The sequence below is a fragment of the Dasypus novemcinctus genome, chromosome 3 (genome assembly GCF_030445035.2).
Source record: "Dasypus novemcinctus isolate mDasNov1 chromosome 3, mDasNov1.1.hap2, whole genome shotgun sequence".
NCBI classification, from domain to species: domain Eukaryota; kingdom Metazoa; phylum Chordata; class Mammalia; order Cingulata; family Dasypodidae; genus Dasypus; species Dasypus novemcinctus.
The window spans coordinates 135,416,630-135,436,952 of NC_080675.1; positions in this window are offsets into that span (position 1 = coordinate 135,416,630).

Genomic DNA, 20,323 nt, shown 5'->3' on the forward strand with positions numbered 1-20,323 from the left:
AGGCCTTCCTCTTTGTGAGGTGACGGCCCTCAAGGCTGGTGATTCTACTGGAAACAACTATGGAGTCATGCTAGACAGTCACTGAAAAGCAACATTTGGAGAGGAAGAATTGATCTCTGGCTTACCATGAAGAAAACCTCCAGCTTATTTTTTGGGCATCAAATAGAGAAGACTTCCTCTCCTTTGTGCTACCACTTCTCCTTGTATGTGTCTAGGTGTTTTTTGTTTTCATTCAAGATACATAATTAACACAAAATTTTCAACTAAAGGAAAAATGGGAGCAAGAAAACTTTGGGGGGAAACGCAGGTTATTTTTGTTCAGATATTCATTTTGTGGGGGTGAGTTTTCTCCTAGATCATTTCTTTATCTTTTACCTGGGAATGTGGTAAGGAGATTATAAAACTGTACCTATTAAAAATAATTTAGTAAGCAATTTTAAGACTGTTTCTAAAAACGACTTATCACATGACTAATGAAAGGTGGCAAGGGTTTTAGATAGGTTTCATACTGAAATGTGCATTCACTAAGATGCTGGCAATGACTCTCACTGATTAACATGTATGTATTTCCTGTACATCCATCAGGTCAACTCCAGCAGGAGCATCGTCTCAGGGATGGGTTTATGGACCATGCTAAGGCAGGAGAGAAATTTTCCAAGAATGTCCTGAGGCTGCTACATGAGGGAGAGATTCCAACTATAACCACAAGGGGAATGAGTCAGATCTGTGGGGGAAAGGGAAAGCCATGAGGTGGAGAAGTAACAAGGTCAGAAATTGGAGGATTTGGCAGCTGGTTGGAAAAGCAATAAACAAAGTCATTGCACAGGTGAGCAGTTCAGAACTGAAGCTGCAAAGAGTGAGAGGTGCCAAAATCCCATTTTAAAGGATTTTCTCCTGCTGAGTTTATACCATCTATCTCTTCTCTCACGTGCTTCTTAGTTCTGAAATGGCCCTGCTGTGCCTCTCTTCTATTTGTGCTTTGCTGAAACTTCAAGGCCTGGTTCAAGTTCTACCTTCTCTGCTAGACTTTCTTCGCGTTGCATTTGCTTTCACATCCACTCTGAGAACCACATAACTTAAATGGCAGAGCAGATGCGATCCTATTTCCTAACAGACTGTATCACTCTGTTCAGGAGTTTACCTCAGCAGATGCTGCTGACAAAGAAAATGTTTTGCGTACTAATTATCTCATATGAATAGTACTTGTCTCTTCCAATTAAATTTCTTTGAGGGATATTTTTTTTATCCCAAAATGTGTAGCAAAGTGCTAGGTAATCATAGTAGTCAACTTTATTGAATATTTACCACATCCTTGTCACTGTTCTAAGCACTTTATTGACTCATTTAATTCTCACAACCACCATATGAGGTAGGTTCTAGTATTATTCTTATTTTACAGTTGAGGAAACTGAGGCTAAGTGAGGTTTAGTAAATTGCCAAGGACTACACAGCTAGGAAGTGGGAGGGGTAGGATTCAAACATGGGCTGCCCATACTCTTCACCACTTACTGAAAGTGGTCTGTGGTGGGTAATCTATAATTGTTTTAATATTTTGTTAATGGATTGATTGACCTTGACTTAAAGAGAAAAAAAAATTAACTCTAAAGAAAGTATTCTTTGTGTAAAAAAGGAGTTTGTTCTTACTAGTGAGTGATGCCAATTTCTTGAGTTTGATAGGAAAATTGAAGAGAAAAATTTCATCCCTCTCACAGACTACCCTTGGGTTTTTATAAAAACTACAGGAAGCAGAGTCTGATCAGGGCTTTCAACTGAGTTCTTCCTCATCTGAAGGTGAAGTGGAAACTGGGCAAGTGTCCAAATGCTTTACCAAACCAGCTAATGCTACACGCAGCTCCCTAGAAACCATTTCAGGGCTCACAAAGCCCACCGTACACAAGGAAACCTGGGCTGCTCATTAAAAGAGGAAATGGGAAACAAGCATCAAAGAATTGGACGATGTGTTCATGTTACATATATGAATCATCTCTGAATAGGAGAGACAAAGACTGTTCTTTGATTCCAGGCTTGTTATGCTCACACTGCAATCCAAGTGGGAATGCGGTGTTTGTTAAGGCTGCCCTTTGAAAAGCTCCCCTGGTCTCCCCAGAAACGCATGCCAGCAGCTGAGTTGATGGGGTGTAGAATGAGCAGGCAGGCCCTTGTGTAACACTGTGATGATTTCCCCCATCATCTTTTTGTATGTTTATAAATGAGTAATGAGGTCAATTTGGGACAGCCAGGTTCTGTGCCACAATTTGGACAGATGTTCAGAGCCTCTGGAAAGCACAGCTGCCTGGTCCGAGTGGTGGCTCTTGCCAAAAGTACTAAGTGTTCACAGGAGAATGTGTCACCAAATACAGCTCAGAAGAGCCCACCGACTATCAGGGAATCTGCTTTTATTGAGTCTTTCCCACCACACCTATACTTATAGAATCTGTAGCTCTCACTGAGGAAATTTTTAAATTCACAAATAAATATTTTATTAGCATAGTTGTTAATCTTTATTTGCTCATTTTCAGAATATTTGCATTTTTATTTTCTTAATTGATTGAAATTGAACTTTGAGCCAGTCACTGTATGTGTCTGAGCTCTGTTCTAAATGCTGATATGGCTCTGTCCTTTGGATAATGTGCCCAGAATTGTGACATGTAATAGGAATTTTTTAAAAAGGTATGTGTAGTTCACATGATATTGGATATGAAATGGCTGCTGTAATACTCCTGAGCTTGGAGATGTGTAATATAGCTAATGCCAGGATATGTCATGGCATTAATATTTCTGCCCAAAGGGTAATAGCAATTTTTAGCTAAGATCATATTTCAGTTTTTTATTATTACAAACCATGCTGGAACGTGTACTTTTATGCCTGGCTCTTTGTGCACATTTGTGTTTCCCTAGGATTCATACTAAAAGTGGAAGAGCTGAACTGTAAGATTTTCACCTTTTCTAGATATTACCAAATTGCTCATTGAAGAGGCAGTATCAGTTTGCACTATTACCAGCAATTCTTGAGAGCTCCTGTTTCTCTACCACCTTGCTAACATTTGATGTTGCCAGGCCATTTAATGTTTGCCAATCTGGTTGGTATAAACAGCATCTAATTGTCTTATTTTGCATTTTCCTAATTATTGGGAGGATTAAGCATTGTCACATTGTTTATTTTTTTTACTAATGGCTCCTCTTTTGTGGACTGTCTTATTTATTTTTTTTACTAAGGGCTCCTCTTTTGTGGACTGTCTTATTTTCTTTGCCCTTTCCCTATTGGGTTGCTTGTCTTACCTTACCGATGTCTAGAGTTCTTTATCAATCCTTTGTTGGTTAGATGCATTGCAAATACCATCTTCCACACTGTTGTTTGTTTTCTTCATTTTCTTTATTGGGTCGCTTGTTGAAAAGAGTTAAAAAATTTTTGTGTAGTCAAATTTATCAATATTTTTCCCTTCTTGGGAGGTGTGGGAGGTGGGGCATATGGGAATCCCCTTATTTTTTTTAATGTAGCATTTTATGTAATCTATGTATCTTTTAAAAATAAATAAAAAATATATTAAAAATATTTTCCTTTCATGGATTGTACTTTTTGTGTCTTGTTTATATAAAGATTCCTTACCCCAGGTCAAAATGATGTTCTCTATATTTTTTTTATAGAAGATTTAAAGTTTTGTTTTCTACATTTAGGTCTTTAATTCACTGGAGTTTGAGTATGGTGTGAGATATGGATCTAATTTTATCTTTTTCCATGTAGATAACCAATTGTCTCCAAATTTATACATATATATACACATAATTTATACATACATACATACATATATATATATATATATATAGGAGGTATCAGGGATTGAATCCAGGACCTTGTACATGGGAAGCAGGTACTCAAACCACTATACCCACTCCCCTCCACATCATATATTTTAATAGTCCATTTATTCTCTCTTTGCTATATATCAAGTTTCCATTTTTGATGGTTCTATTTCTGGGCTCTCTATTTGCTCCAGTAGTCTACATGCCTGACTCTAAGGCAGTAATATATTGTCTTAATTAGTATAGTTTTATAAAGTGTCTTGGTATCTGATGGGGTAAGCACCTTATTCTTTGTTTCCAAAATTGGATTGGCCATTTGGACCCTTTTCTCCTCAATGTAAACTTTAGGATCAGCTTGTCAAGTTATAAGAACTTCCCTGAAATTTTGATTAACAAGCTTTGCATTTATAATTTGCATGACATGCATATGATATTGGACTTCCCAACCAATAAACATGGTATAACTTTCTATTAATGTAGACAATCTTTTATGTGCTTCAATAATATTTCATAATTTTCTCCAGAGCAATCATATGCATTTTTGTTGATTTAGTACTAATTATCTTAGAAATTTGTTGCTATTGTGGATGAAATTTTTACTCCCATTTCATTTTGAAATGGTTTATTTTTGGCATATTTAAAAACTGTCTCTTTTTGTATGGCAAAATGATATTCAGATATTATGCTGAACTTTCTTACTGTGACAGTTTGAGATCACTTTTGTGAATCCCAAAAAGAGAAAGATTACATTTGTAAATTAATCTATTTCTCTGGGTGTGATACCCTTTTGATTATATTAAATTCTCTTGAGGAGCCCTTGATTGGATTGCTTTTAGTTATTTATTTTTTAAAGATTTATTTTATTTATTTCTCCCCCCCTTCTGTTGTCTGTTTTCTTGTGTCCATTCGCTATGTGTTCTTCTGTGTCTGCTTGCATTCTTGGTGGCACTGGGAATCTGTGTCTTTTTTTTTTGTTGTGTCATCTTGCTACATAAGCTCTGTGTGTGCGGTGCCACTCCTGGGCAGGCTGCACTTTTTTTGCATGGGGTGGCTCTCCTTGCAGGGTGCACTCTTTGTGCATGGGGCTCCCCTTCATGGGGGACACCCCTGTGTGGCACGGCACTTTGAGTGTGACAGCACTGTGCATGGGCCAGCTCACCACACAGGCCAGGAGGCTCTGGCTTCAAACCCTGGACTTCCTATATGGTAGGTGGACACTATCAGTTGAGCCACATCTACTTTCCTGGATTGCTTTTAGATTGCTTTGAGGGCTTTCTTTGATTCAACCATGTCAGTAAGGTGTGACTTAAATTGCGTCCCCGCCCCTTTGGTGGGCTGATGTAAATGGATGTTTTCTCAAGAAGACACATGGGAAGAGAGAGAGCTCTGTCATTTTTGATCCTGGGGCCCTTGGGAGCAATCAGCCATTCATCTGATATTTTGCAGCTGACCTTGGGAAAGACCAGAAGAGCTGGGACTGATACAGAAAGCCTGGAAAGAATCGAGCCGTATGCCAGGAGAGAGGGGAAGCCCTGAGAGACAAGCCCTATGCCAGCCTGCAGTAGAGAGAGAGGAAGCCCAGAGGGGAAGGCTGAGCCCTCACAGAGACCAGCAACCATCTTGCTTTAACACATGGCAAATGACTTTTGTGAGAAAGCAACCTTGAGTTGGACTCTTTAGGGCCTTTTAACTGTACATTTTAACCCCAAATAAATACCCTTTGTAAAAGTCAACAGATTTCTGGTACTTTGCCTAGGCACCCCTTTGGCAGACTAATACTCTTATTAAATTTTGAAAGTTCATTTTGTAAAGTTTGGTGGGTTTTCTATATAAATAATCACATACTCTATAAATAAAGGTATTTCTTCTTACTTTCCAATTCTTACTTATGCTTTTTTTCTTATCTTATTGCAATGGCTAGGATCTTAGAAGTGTTGATAGTGGGTATTATAATGTTTCTCAATTTAATGAAATTATTTCTAAAGTTTCTCATGAAGTATAATTAATGCTTAATGTAGATTTTGAATAGATACCTTTTATCAGACTAACGATATTCTTTCTAAAAGTTAGTTTTCTAAGGGTCTATTTCCTGAATAAATATTGAATTTTAACAAATTATTTTCCTGAATCTAGTAAAATGGCCTTATATTTTTCCTTTTAATTTGTGTTACAGTGATCAATTTTATGTTATTTATTCTTTTATTTATTTCTGTAATTAAACATATTTGATCTTGGTATATTATTTTTCAAACACTGCTAAATTGGATGTTCTAATATTTTACACAAGATTTCTACACCTACACTCATAATGAAGATTGGTCTGTAGATTCATTTTCATATATACGTGTGTGTGTGTGTGTGTGTATGTATCAAGGTCCTAATAATCTTATAAAATGAGTTGCAAAACCTTCCCACATTTTTTTATTCATCTTTTTCTTTTAGATTTTTTTTTTGTTTTAAATCAAATTCCTAAATATACTTAAAGAGTAAAATAGTAAGGTTTGATACAAAAAAAAAAAAAAAATCCACAAAACTTTCTTTTCCTTATCACTCCTTCCCTCCCACCACCATTTCTCATTTTCTAGGGTCAAAAACTTACACCTCTTTTGTTGATTATTTTGGCATTTACCTCAAGATCTGGATAATACACTTGCATTGCTGCCTCTTAATTTTTCAGTTTTAGCAATAGCTATTGATTTCCCACTCTAAAGAATTAGGATTTTCCTTTCTTTTCTTCCCCAGCTCCTACACACACATTCTTCCTGTCTCTCAATAGAGTCATGCTACAATTTTGATTAGATATGTTTAAATTATTATTTTATTATTAAGACTATAAAAGTACTATTCAAAACAGAGCCAGTTTTTCCTTTCCAGGTCCTTGCTTGTTTTGCCTAAAGTAAATAGTGATTATGTTACTATTTATTTGCTTTGCTTCTTTGTTCAGTTCCCTATGTTTCATCACTAATTCAATCTCAAAACAAACTCCTCACCAACTGTCTATGTCCCCTCTCAAAGACATTCAGATGCAGTAGGTATTCTATCAATTTTACTTATTGATGAAGTCTCTTGGGAGACTTCTGATCTGCTCCTAACTAGACTGGCCCCTCTTTACACTTTGTAGACAGCTTTCATTTTGGAATTTCCCTTCACCCTCATCTTGGGGATTCCTTTTGCTCCATTCCAGGTCTGGATCTCCTGTTCCCTATATTCCATATTTTCCACTTTTTTTTTTAGCTTATTTCCTCATTTTTGTGGACCACCACCTCCAATAGCTTCTTGAAAAAGGGTGCAGCATGGGGTAGGTAAATGTTTTGAGATATTGCATGACTGAACTCCTTTCCTTGGTTCCTAATTTATCTGATAATAGGATTCCAGATTGGAAACAATGTTCCTTTGGAATTTTGAAAATATTGCTCAATTTCTTTATACTTCCCAATATTAACTCTGAGAAGTCTGAAGCCATTCTGATTCCTGATCCTTTCTATGTGGTCTGTTCCTTTTTTCCCTCCTGGAAGTTTATATGTTCTCTCTGAGCCAAGTGTTTAGCCATTTCAGAATGATGTTCTTTGAGTGTGTCTATTTCTATTCACTTTTCTGGGCACTAAATCAGTTCTTTCAATTTGGAAATGCTTGTCTTCCATTTCTGGGGAATTTTCTTGAATTATTTTATTGACTGTTTCCTTCCATGCATTTTTACTATTCTTTGTTTCTCAAATTTTCAGATGTTGGAACTCATGGACTGGCTCTCTAATTTTCATTTTTTTTCCTCTCTTCTGTCTTTTTTTTGTCCATCTTTCGAGGTGTTTAGTTTAACTTATTTTCCAAAATTCCCATCAAGTCTTTTGTTTCTTCTGTTTTATTTTAAATTTCCCAGAGGATTTTTTAGTTGTTGTTTAAATGATCCTCTTTAGGATAGGATAGGATAGGATAGGATAGGATAGGATAGGATAGGATAGGATAGGATAGGATAGGATAGGATAGGATTGTATAATATAGTGCAGTGCAGTACGGTGTAATTTATTGTTCTTTTCATGGTTAAAGCATATTCTCTCTTAGAACATTGATGACAATATTTTGATATTTTCTTTCTGCTTATGTTGTTTCCTCCAAGTTGCTTATTTCTGTTTGTTTTGGTCTTTATCTTTCATTTTAGAGGCTTTTCCTAGATGTCTGGTTTCTTGGTTGTCAGCTTGCTTTCATGTTTAGATCTTTCCTCCTGGAGAGTTCAAACACCCAAGAATCATCTTTCCCAGTCTTCTTCCTTTATGGTTCATGGCTACCTGTCATAGTTTTGGGAAGAGACTGGGGTGAGGGGAGACCAGAGCTCTGAACACCTAATATGTCCACCTTCACTTAGTCACCTTGGTTTCAGTAAAGTGTTTGTGTGATCTACTGCAGATCAGAGACTATGTTTTACCCTTTTTCATTTTTTACTGGGTGAGGGAAGGGCAGTATTTGGGCTGAGGAGCAGAGAAGGGGATCTAGGATCCAAATATTTCTTAGACATTCAACCTAACAATCCTCTCCTGCGCCACTTCCAGAGATAACTTGTGTGGACAATTCTCAAGTCTTTTGGAGATTATGTAAAATCAGGTGGGTTCTTAGAAGTTTCCTTTGCTGGTTTATGATTAGTTTTCTCAGGTCTGCCAAGTTCTTTATGCCATGTCCAAGTGCTTTCCCACTTCCAGAATTTTGTTGCTCTCTGATTATTTTTCTATTAGTCTCCAGGTTATTTCTGACATCAATTCCACTTTATCCAGACCATGATTTTCCCTGATAGTGCAACAGATGCTATTTTATTATTTTTCAGGTATTGATAGATTTCTTCAAAGTTATTTTTAAATTATTTTATATGAGATCATTTTTCTTTCAACTTGATTATAAGCCCCCTGAAGTCTCTTTTTTTTTCCTTGATCATTTACTAGAGTATCTAATACACTTTACACATCCATGACTTGATGCCTGCAGGTAACTTTTAAATCATCTCTAAGTGACATATTAAATGTATCACTGTAATTTGCTCTCCACATAAACACAATATTTGTGTAGCATTATATTACATTTTTTCTGATCACTAATGTGTTATAACTTGCAGCCAAATGAAGATTTATCAAATGATGATAATGATGGTGATAAGAAACAGGAAAGAGAAAAAGAAAGAGAATTACAGATGTCCTAATTTTCTAAAGCAGAGTTTCCCAAAATGTGTTCCATTTAAATCCAGTGCCATGATATATATGGATATGGATTAATGAACAAGGAGTTCCCAGTTAAATTAACCTGGGGAATACTGGGTTGGGCAAATTTAAATAGGCCTCTTTACCATAGGACTTCCCAGAGCCTTTAACATTCTTTCATGCATAGTATAGCATTTCCCAAATTTTTGTCCACAAACTCCTTTTGTTTATGGTGTACCTTGTTACATCTCCTAGAGCTCACTTTATGTGTAATGCATTTTGGAACACAGTTTGCTAAAGGTTGCTCAGATTTTTGTTGTCATTGTTGCAGTTTTTAAAATACCTAGTCCATTTCCAAGTCAGGACAAATATGAAATATTAAATGGAATATTCCTTAATTAGCAGGAGAGAAAGAAGCAATGCCCAGCTCTTGTCTTACATGAACTTGCTTTCAGATTGATTGCAGGCTTTGAATAAATCCATGGAGTGCTAGGAAATGATTGTCCAGTTCTCACTGTTGGGGCCAAGGAGAGGCAGTGGAAATTGTGCTCAGGAGGATCCAGAGGGCCAGGCTGGGACAGAGAGGATCTAAATGAAGTCCAAGGCCAAGGAGAGAGTTTTCGGGAAGGAGGCAGATTAGGATTTATGCCTTGGGAAGCACATTAGGCTTATACCTAAGAGGCTCATCTAGCCACTGATGAGAGGTGGAATGGCAGGAGCCAGGAAGATCTGAGCTGTGAGCAGCTAAGAAGCAAGGCTAGTCAGGATGAAACAGGTCAGGATGCTGATTGTGATGCATATAAGGATCTCTTGGTCTCCTTATTATTGGGTTCTGGCTGGAGAGCCTGGGAAGGGTTGAATGGTTTAGTAAGAGTGCTGAATTGGGTAAGAATTAATGCAACTTAAACCAAACTTGAAATAGTTCTATTCCCAGATGACAGAAGAGGAACTCAGATCCTAAAGGGCTGAATGACTGACTGATGGTACAGAACTAGTGAGCTTCAAAGCTGCTGCAAGAATCCAGTTCCTGGGCTCTTAATTAAATATTCTTACTACTCTATCCCCTCACTTTTTATCCAGGCTTCTTTGGCATCCATAGGGCAATAGAAACCACTCAGCTAAACTAACATCTTCATCCCAAGAACCACCGTCACCTGTCCAGCTGCCAATTTAAAGAGGTTGCAGTCAAGGCACAGAATCCTCTACCTGAAATCCATGTTGAAGCAGACATGTTCCCTGGGATGTTGACACATGACATTCATAACAGAAACGCTACCTATTGTAAAGTCTAAGGTCGCCGGTATCCAACAGAGACAATATGCAGCACAAGAACAAACACATTTTCTCTCTGGTCACTGCTGTCAGGGGCAGAGCAGCCAAACTGCAAGAAGCCACACTGTCCTGCTGGAGAGCTGATGTGTATGATGTTTCCATTGTGGAGGCCAGAGGCGATTGTCCCTGACGCTGCACACAGCTGGTCGATTCTGCATTAATAATTCTGGTAGCTGGACAGACATTAGCTTAAGAGGGCTGACTGCCTCATCTTGAACTGCCCCCTATCCCTCAGTTCCTTTTGCTTTGCATAGCCCTTTGGAATCTTTGTAAACACACTGGCCTCTGTGATTTGTTGGTCTCTCATGCTCCTGGAACTAGCTGAGACTTTTTCATGTTCTCCAGTTGTCTCAGCAGGCTCCAAACACATCATCCTGGAAGTCATTCTCTCTTATCCTGTTGGTGCTTCCTGCCTAGAAACATCAGAATGCTTCTGTTCTTTATATCTAAGCCCCAGATCCAGCTTCTCCCCTCCAAGCAGGCCCCCACCCACCCCCATGATTCTGGTCAACATCCCCCATCCATTAAATCATTAGTTTGGCAAAACTCACTTGAAATAAAAATTATTGATCTCTTTTGGCAAAGCACCTTGAGCCATTTCTGTTGCTATTCAAGGGAGAGTCTAAAGGCAGCAGGGTCACCTTGAATGTCCAGTTGTACCTGGCTAATTAGAAAGAACTTCCTTCTTCATCCAACTGTTTGCTTATTATTTATTTTTTACAAAATGTAAAATCAATGCAGCAACCAGAATGCCAAAGAATTTTTTAGAAAAAGGACAAAGTGAACAAACACTCCAAGTCTCATACCCTAAAACAACTCTTTTCTCATTAAAAATATTCCTTGTTTCTCTTAATTCACATATCTCATATTTCTATACTAATATCCATAGCATATGAACAATTCTACATTGTTTTTATTTAACAGCCTCTTTTTGTATTTTCCTTCATACATAATTTTTTTCATATTTATGGCTACTTGATATTCCTTACATTTGATTTCACTATCACATTATTTCTAGAGGAGTCAATTTAGTTTTATACTAATTTTTCCACTAAATATTCTCATGTTAGACGACCACAGTTAAGACAGATACCATAGCATCTTAGTCTCATGCTTGGATTTCAAAAAGAGAAATTTAAAAGGAAACCAAGTTAGAGAACAGGGCAAGTACAGAAGCCAGGAATTGCAGATTGAAACTCTGGAATTAAGAATTTCAAACTGGGGCCTATGGAAGCAGAGGTAAGGATTTACTACAGAGAAGAGAAGCTGAAGTTCTGAGAGTCAGAGAGTTAACAAGACACACAGATCTTGGAGGTAAAACACAGAGGGACTTGATGTGCCCAGATAACTCCAAGGCAGCAACTTCTAAGATCAGACATCCTTCTGGGTACCCATGGTAAAGGGTGTTTGCTGTCTGTTCTCCCATTCTTACTATTGTGTTTGTAGTCCCAAGACCAATGGGCCCTGGAGAGTTTAACAGATGGTGCTTGTGACTGAGGTAATGGCATGTTTGCTCTGCCACTGACTAAAGCATTGGGCAGAAAACTGGAATCACAAGGATGTGCCCTCCTGGAATTACATGTTTGTGTCCTGCCCACGACTTCTTCCAAAAGAATCTGCCCCACTCATGTTCCCTACCGAAGGCTGTGGACAAGGAGGCCATGCTCAGATTGCCCAAGGGTGGGCCAACTTGACAGCAGCATAAGGCCTGGCCTATCAAAACAAACTGGACCAAGCTGATTTCTCTTGAAAATTTTGCTATTTGGAGACTGAGGCTGCTGTGAGTGACTGAGGCCTAAGTGTATAAGAATACCCATGGAATGGAGGGATCTGGTCAACCATGAGGAGGACATGAAGGATGAAGTTATGAGGAAAGAGAAACTAGATGTGGTGGAAATAAAAATAGAGATTATCCTCATGACAGGATAATCTACAGAGAAAAAAACTATTCCCCAAAAGTCTCCCAGTTCATGCCTTGACTAAAGCACATGTGTGTCTTTTCATTAAACCTCTCTCTCCATACATGTGTATCTTTTCACCCCTCTTTCTCCACCCTAAATCCTGGCAGTATTTGGGTGAGTCTCTGTTCCTTCTAAACAAAAGATCCCTGTATTGAGGACACTAAAAACGACATCTCAATAAAGAAGAAATTCCTCAGAGATCTCCATATGAGACTGCTTTGAAGTCACCTCTTCAACATTGAAGGAAGTTGGGATGAAAAACCAAAGGGCTTGCTGCCTACTTTTACAGGCAGACACTTAAACCAATTAAAGAGTGAGGCACTATTTGCTTTCTTACTTCAAGGTCAGGCTCCACTCACTAGAACCCTGCCAAAACCTTGGAGTCTGGAGGCAGTAAGAAATCATCCCTGTCGATGACAGACTTCTGAGCAGATGGTTAGTAAATCAAGGTCCTGATGTGAAATGCTCACGCTTTTTAGCCCAAGAAGATGCGAGTGAAATATTATCAAGTTAACTACGTAGGTTAAACTCCAGGAACCTGCTGGTAACTGTCCTTAAGGAAAAAGACCATCCGATGTGAAACAAGATCCTAACTGCAAGGAGCAGAAATATAATACCAATTTAGAGCCTTAAGGCCTATGGGATGGAACAGAATTGTAATCAAGGAGGCACCATTTGTATTTACAATAGTGTTTAAACAAGAAGCCCCTTATTTTGGCTGATGGACTTTGTATTCTGTGCATTAAAGATGAGATCAGTTACAATGATGGTGTCCTCAATGTATCCATAATAATCAGCACACACTAGAAAGAGCATGAGGTTGAAAGAACTGGCTCTAAACACTAAGCCTTCAAATGCTGGCTGTGTGTTGTGGATCAACCAAGTCACCTTCAAATAAAATAAGTCTCATAATTCCTACTCCATAGGGTGGATTGCTCTTTTCCAGGTGGTTTCCCCTTGGGATAGAATCAAGCAAGAGGTTGTTGGCTAACTCTTACTTGGAGAAACAAAGGGCAGATGCTCACCATCTGGAGAGATGTAGGCTTTCAGGGACTGTGATTATGGCACGCAGGTCATGGATGTTAGCCTTCTAGGTGCTGTGGTCTAGAGATACCCAATGTCCTTAAGGCTAACCCCACAGTGACCCTTCATAAGGTACTGTTTAGACATTGTCTTTCTTTTTCATCTTAATTTACTCAAGAGGCATTTTAATTTACACTATTTCATTTCATCTCAGCAACTCTGAGGGAGGTGCTATTATTCCTATTTGCAGATGAACAGACTGAGGCTCTGAAAGTTAAGGCATATCACCCAAGGTCACACAATGTGCAAGTGGTAGAGCTAGGATTTGAACCATTCTTAAGATTACAGTGTCCATGCTCTTCCCATAATTCCATCAAAACCTTGCCAGTTGGGCTAGAACCTGGGCACTTCTCCATCAGCTAATGCATGCTGCTGGGACTGCCTTTCTCACAGTATGTCCCAGTTCTGTGCTTCTCAAACATTAAACTGCATATAAATCACCTTGGGCTCTTGTTAAATTGCAGATGCTGATTCAGTAGGCCTGGGCTGGAGCCTGAATATAAGGACCAGGTAATGCCAATATTGCCATTCAGTGACTATACCTTGAGTAGCAAAATCCTGACACTCAAAGCTTCCAAAATATTCACTTGGTTATGAATAGGCCTCTTTTCTAAGCTCTGTACCTTCCCTTCTCTCACTGAGTAATTAGTAGCCAGATCCATGAAGCAGCCCCAAGTAGCTCTTAATGAAATTAAAACCAGACTGACATCCCTAATACTCTCCAGCTGTTATATAGAATCTTGCTATTAGAGTAATTGTGTGGGAGAACCGAGAGTTCAAGCTAAGACAGTAATCTAAGCAGGGTTTATTTAAAGCTGCAGGCAAGGCCAGATCAGTAAAATAATGAAATTCAAGGTGGGATCATGGAATGCAGATAGTAGTTTTAATAGTAGAAATAGTAGTAGTAATAGAACCAGTAGGAGTTGGAGTGGTATCGTTAATTGAGTGCCTTTTATACTGTAGATTCTATTTATTTTGTTAATTCTTATAGCAGTTCATCAAATAGGCATTCTTACAAACTTTTGGTTATTCATATTCTATTTCCATCAATAAGGTAATCTAAAACAATGTCCAAGAATATCTAATGTAGAACAAGAGAGTACAAGTGTAAATGGGGGCACGAGCAGAAGAATCTGCTCAAATCTGGCTCAAAGAAGAGCCAGGAATGTGATTCTCAATGAGCACACAAGGACTGCACACCTGCTAGGGGTGAGTCACACTTAGTTCTCAGCTTCCAGGATTCAACAAGAAAAGAGGACTCTACACCATTGAACAATTCACAATGATCATGTAATTTAAAAAATCAAACAATTTTCAAAGAAAGAAGACCTTCAAATCTAGATCAGCCAAGGATATCTTTTGTGGCAGAGGGTATAGTGGGCTATAGTGAATGACATTCTTAGTAGTTTACATGGACCCAAGGATGGCTTTCATAGGGCTGTTATGTTTCCAGGACCCTCAATGGAGGCTGATGCATCAAAATGAAGCATAAATCAGAAATACAGTTCTTCTGGTGTTGAATGTGTCATGGTCTCCTTCCTAGAATTTGACTGCTCTTGCCTGATTCAGAACTACATCTTAGGTTACCTAGAGGAATGGAAAGGTTGTGTGTCCTTCAAGAAATCCTTCTCTCTATTGTTACCCTTCAGGGTCATTTTGATAAGCTCAACTTTTGAAGATGCTAAATAGCAGTGTTTTGAGATTGTTCAACCAGCAAGGAGTGGTGGTTGAGTGGAGACCCAAATGACTTATCTGACTACTATTACCTAACAAAGATACAACTTGAATAAATGCATCTCAGCCCCACTCTGAGGTGAGTGAGCTTTAGGAAATACCCTGTACAGGAACAGAGATCACCTCTGAAAATGTTCTGAATTCAGCTAATTGAATGACTGAGGCCTTACGGTACATTCCTTTTAGCAAGGATAAAATATCTTTACCCTGAAAAGGCAAAAGGCCATTATAACTAGATGCCTACCTTGGCCAAAGGAAAATCTCAATAAAGCATCTATAGAAAACTTAGATTTGAAGACTTTTATTTCTTCTAGAAAAATTATTTGTGAAACATATGCCATTCATTCATTCATTCATTCATTTATCCATTCATTTACTCATCCAATATACCTTTTGGGGTATCTGTCACATAGTAGACATACTACTCTAGGGGTAGAAAACAGGATCGCTGTCCACATGGAAGTGGTAGACCAACATGGGATACCCCAGTAATCACAGAACTGTCTAATCACACAAAATATACCCATGCCCAAGATCTTAAGATCCTCCAGTCCTTTCAATCACTCAGTATTAACTTAATGTCTTCCATCTATTCTTCACCATCCAGGTGATATCATGATAAATAACATAGAAACAAATACATAATGCTAGGAGGAAAAAACTGAATGCATCTATAAGAGAATAAGGACAGTGAGTTAGGGATGATACATATGGGAGTGGTCATGGAAGGCATCTCTGAAGGAAGGGGTGTGTCAATGAGACCTGCAAAAAGAGAAGAGCTAAACATGGGTGGACCAGGGAAAAGAACTCTGGTGGAAGACAAAGCAGGTGCTGGAGGGAGCTACAAGTTAGAGTAACTGGCAGAAAGTAGCCAAATGAGTACATCTTATGGGATTGGATTAGTATTTACCATCCAGTTACTGGAAATATCTACTAAAATAACTGATTTTAGAGTAATTGATCTATAGCTCTTCCTCTTTGCAAAATTTATTCAGCAAGTCCAGTGGGACATTCCGGGTTTGACATAATAAACTGTTATAATTTATTTGTGAGGTAGTGCACAATTTCCTCTTCTCTACTGTAGGATACATTCATTCTGCTCATTCAAAGTGGGTGCCAGATTACTTTAAAAACAAGGGGTGTCCCTGATGTTGAGAAAGATTATTTGGTTTGCCTGAGGCCTCACAGCCTAAGTGACAGTCCCAGGATTTGAAAAATCAGTTTACCCACAGCCCCTGTCTTTGCTTCTGTTAGAAGCAGGTATTAGAATTAGAAGGGCATTAGACCTGGGAGATGCCTGGAGGTCAACTTTAGGCCAAACTTCATTTAAATGAATTATTTCAGTTGGGGCTTGGAAGAAGCCGGAAGGCAGTGAGCCAGAAGTTGGCATTTTTAGATTTACCCTGGAACACCAGCCTTAAGGCAAGTCCTGCAAGTTCTCTTGACAAGCCTGTTATTCTACCAATGTCCAGTCCAACATAAACAATTACATCCTACCATAATAAACCATCCAAATGCCTAATTTTCCTTTAGGCTGCAAAGCCCTCTATGCTTCTCTGTGCTCCGTATTGGTCTTCCGTGAAGGGAAGTGCAGTATGTAGTGCAAGAACATTGGAAAGGTTGCCTTACGTCTTTCACCTCAAGGAGGCTTCCTGCATACTGATCCCATCATTTCCCCACCAGATTAGCTCCTTCCTTCCCCTCCCCCTTGGAACAGTCCAGAGTCTAGGATTCCCTCACTATCATTTTTCCCTTGAAAAACTCTGTACTCTTGACTCTCTCCAGCTTATTCACTGGACAAAACCCCAGCTCTAGATAGACTTTCCCTTCTTCCCTGAGCTTTCACTTGAGTTACTAAATGTAGTTAGAAAAAAAACACACACACACACACAATAGAACTGTCTGGTTCACTTTAAATTCAAGATCTTCAGCCTTGAATAGGCACTCAGAACTGCCCAGCAGGTCTTTTATTTTTCTCTTGTTGGCTTACTTTTCTATTCCCTGAGAAGACTATTTTATGCCTTCTCTTTTCTCTTGAAACCTCCTAAATTCCTTCTTCTACACTCAGATGATGACTTCTCATTTCATGGATAAAATTGAAAAATCATCTTCCCTTCACCAAACCTGCAATCTTCATCAGGGCCCATTTTCTTCTTTTTTTGCTCTGGTTAAAATGGAGAAAAGTGCCCTTTCGTCCATCAAAATCCAATCCCTTCACATGCACCCTGGATCTCATCCCCTCAAATACTGTCTTACTTCGGTTACTCTCTCTGCTCCTGCATTATTAGTCCTTCACTCTTACTGGGTCAGCCCCACTAAGATGCAAATGTGCTCTATTATCTGCCATATTTATTACAAGCAAAACGAAGTAAGGCCTCTCTGACCTCACCTCTCCGTTACTGCCTCATATCTTGGGATCCCTGCATAGCCTGGCTTTTGCCCTCTTGTATCCCCTAACACTTCCACCAGAAATGTGCCCGTCAATGTTTCTGAAGACTTCCAGAATGACAAATCAAACAGACAACTTTCAATCCCATCTTATTTGTCATTTAATCAGTATCAACTACCCTCCACTCAAACTCTCTCATCTGCCTCCCATGACACCCACTCTTCTCCTTTATCTGACCTCCAAATTAGAATGTTCTCAGGGGACAGTCTTAGCTGCTTTTCTGCCTCCCTGAACAAACTCATGCAATCCATTGGCTTATGTTTTCTAAAAGTGGTTTTCAAATGTCACAAAATTTCAGATTTCAAATGTCAAAGAAGTATACACACAAAATTAAAAAGACAAATAATACTTTAAAAAGTCTATTGTTATTCATTTCCAAACATCAAACGCATTAGATAAACTGATAGTTCCATTTGTTTACCTGGAGTCATTAGTCCCATAGCATTCTACCCTCCAACTTCAGTCCAAATTGGCTCTCCTGTGCAGCTGATATCCTGAGATTTCCCTTCCCCACATCCTGTGTTAAATGAATTTTTCCCGGATCCCTTTCTACTTTGTAGGTTTACAGTCTTACTTTGCTGAAGGATATCCATCAATAGCTTCCTAAGAAAGACCGAATATTCTGAATCAATGAAGTTATGAAAATATATTTATCGTATCCTATTCTCTTGGATAATAATTTATCTAGGAATATTGTTCTATGTTAAAAATTATGAACACTCAGCATTTTGAAAGCACTGCTCTGTTTTTTCCCAGTTTTCAGTTCAGTGCTGCTGTTGAGAAATCCAATGTTATTCTGATTCCTTTAACGTAATAGTTATTTTCTTCTTTTCCGAAAATTTTTAGGATCTCTTCTCTATCTCTGGGTTCTGAAATTTCACAATGGAATATGAAATATTGCATATCTTTTTTCATTTATAGTGGTGGGCACCCAGTGTCCCTTTTAAAACTTCAGTTTGGAGATTTTTATTGTCTTTATTTTGTTATTGCTATTTTCCTCTACTCTGTTTTTTTGAAAATATTAGTTAGATTTTGGACTTCTTGTTTCAATCCTCTAATTATCCTCTCTTTTATTGCTTATTATTTTCTTTTGCTCTATGATGTGAGAATTTCTCTACTTCATCTTCTGACTTTTCTAGCAATTTTTTAAAATCTGGTTGTCAGATTTCAATTTTCCAGAAATATTTCTTATTCTCTGTTACTTTTTCATGGCAACCTATTCTTGTTTGACGGATATCATATCATCTCTCATCTTTCTAATATTAATTAATTATCATTTATTTTATGATTTTTCTGCCTTCTTTTTTTTTTTTTGGATTGCTTGTTTTGGTATTCACTTTTATTTGGAAGATTTTCCTAAAATGCCTATGCTTCTTGCTTACTTGTTTATATTTAAGGGAGAATCAATAATGGGACTTGTCAGCTGATATATTTTATTGTAGAGTGCATCAGTTAGACTGGCATTTTTAAAGTTCCTGGAACCTGTCAATATCTTTTCCATCTCAGGGACTTTGCACATCAAAATCTATCTGGAATTCACCTTAATCATACACTCTTGCCTGAAGGCTTCTAATACTTTAACTCCATTCTTATACGTCATCCTGTCAGAGAGGTTTTCTCTGAACATCCTATCTATAAAACTGTTCTCCCTTCATCATTCTTTCCCTGATTCCTTCCTTTATAATACTTGCCATAATTTAATTTATGTGCTTATGTAATTTATATAACTGAGTACTGTCCTATTTATTTCCTTCATTAGACAACAAGCTATGTATAGGCAAGGATCATATCAATTTTGTTCTGTGCTCTAGCCTCAGGACTCACCACTGAAACATGATGCTCAGTAAATATTTATTCAGTTAATGAATGGATAGATGGATGAATGGATAGATGGATAGATGTTTGGATGGATAGATGAAGATAATTTCTAGGTTCTTGCTCAATCTCTGCTTTATCTAGCTCTGTAACTATAGGTAAAGTCAATTAACTAATCTAAGCTTTGGTTTATTTAGTCAATCACACACTTGAGTAACTGTTTACTCTTCCTATAGAGGTATTTGTAAGGCACAAATGAAATAATAGATGCCAAAGTGCTGAGTGAAATGTTTATACAAATACAGCAGATTATAAAGACAAAGTGTGGCTTATTCTGTCTTCTCCTATTTTTTCTTCTTTTCATAGTGAAGCCTTAATGTAATTCCAGGGATCATACCATGATAGCACCTTCTAAGTGATGTTGTTATTAAGAGTTCTTTTTTAGAACCAAATTAGCTAAACTCTTAGATGTGATTCAAATCAGATATGCCTTATTCAGACTCCTGAGCAAATAATGTCATGATGAGATCCTAGTTCTTGCTTGCTAGTTCAGTGAAGGGAATGGTTGGTAAAAGGTCTAATGCAAGATGAAAGTGACAGGGGCTTTATTCCTTTTTTCCCTGCAAAATATAAGGGCATCCTGTTGGGGCTTGAACTCAGCTATGTAACAATACTTTCCCATTCTTATCACATGGCTCTCCTGCAAGGTATAGGGTCCTTGGAGTAAATTAAGACTAGAATCCAGGGTCATTTCACTGAATCACACAGCTTGACTAAGAATCACTCTCTTTCAAGCTAAAGTTTAACCTCTAGGGCTACAAAAATATTCTGTGCAATATCCTGGCTTATATTTACACGAATATATTGAGATAAGCAAAAGGGTATTAGATATCCTCTGTTGGTGTTTCCCCTCTGTCTCCTGGCAGCCATCTGGGTCACCAGTGTCACCATGGTTCCTTAGGAGCTTCCAC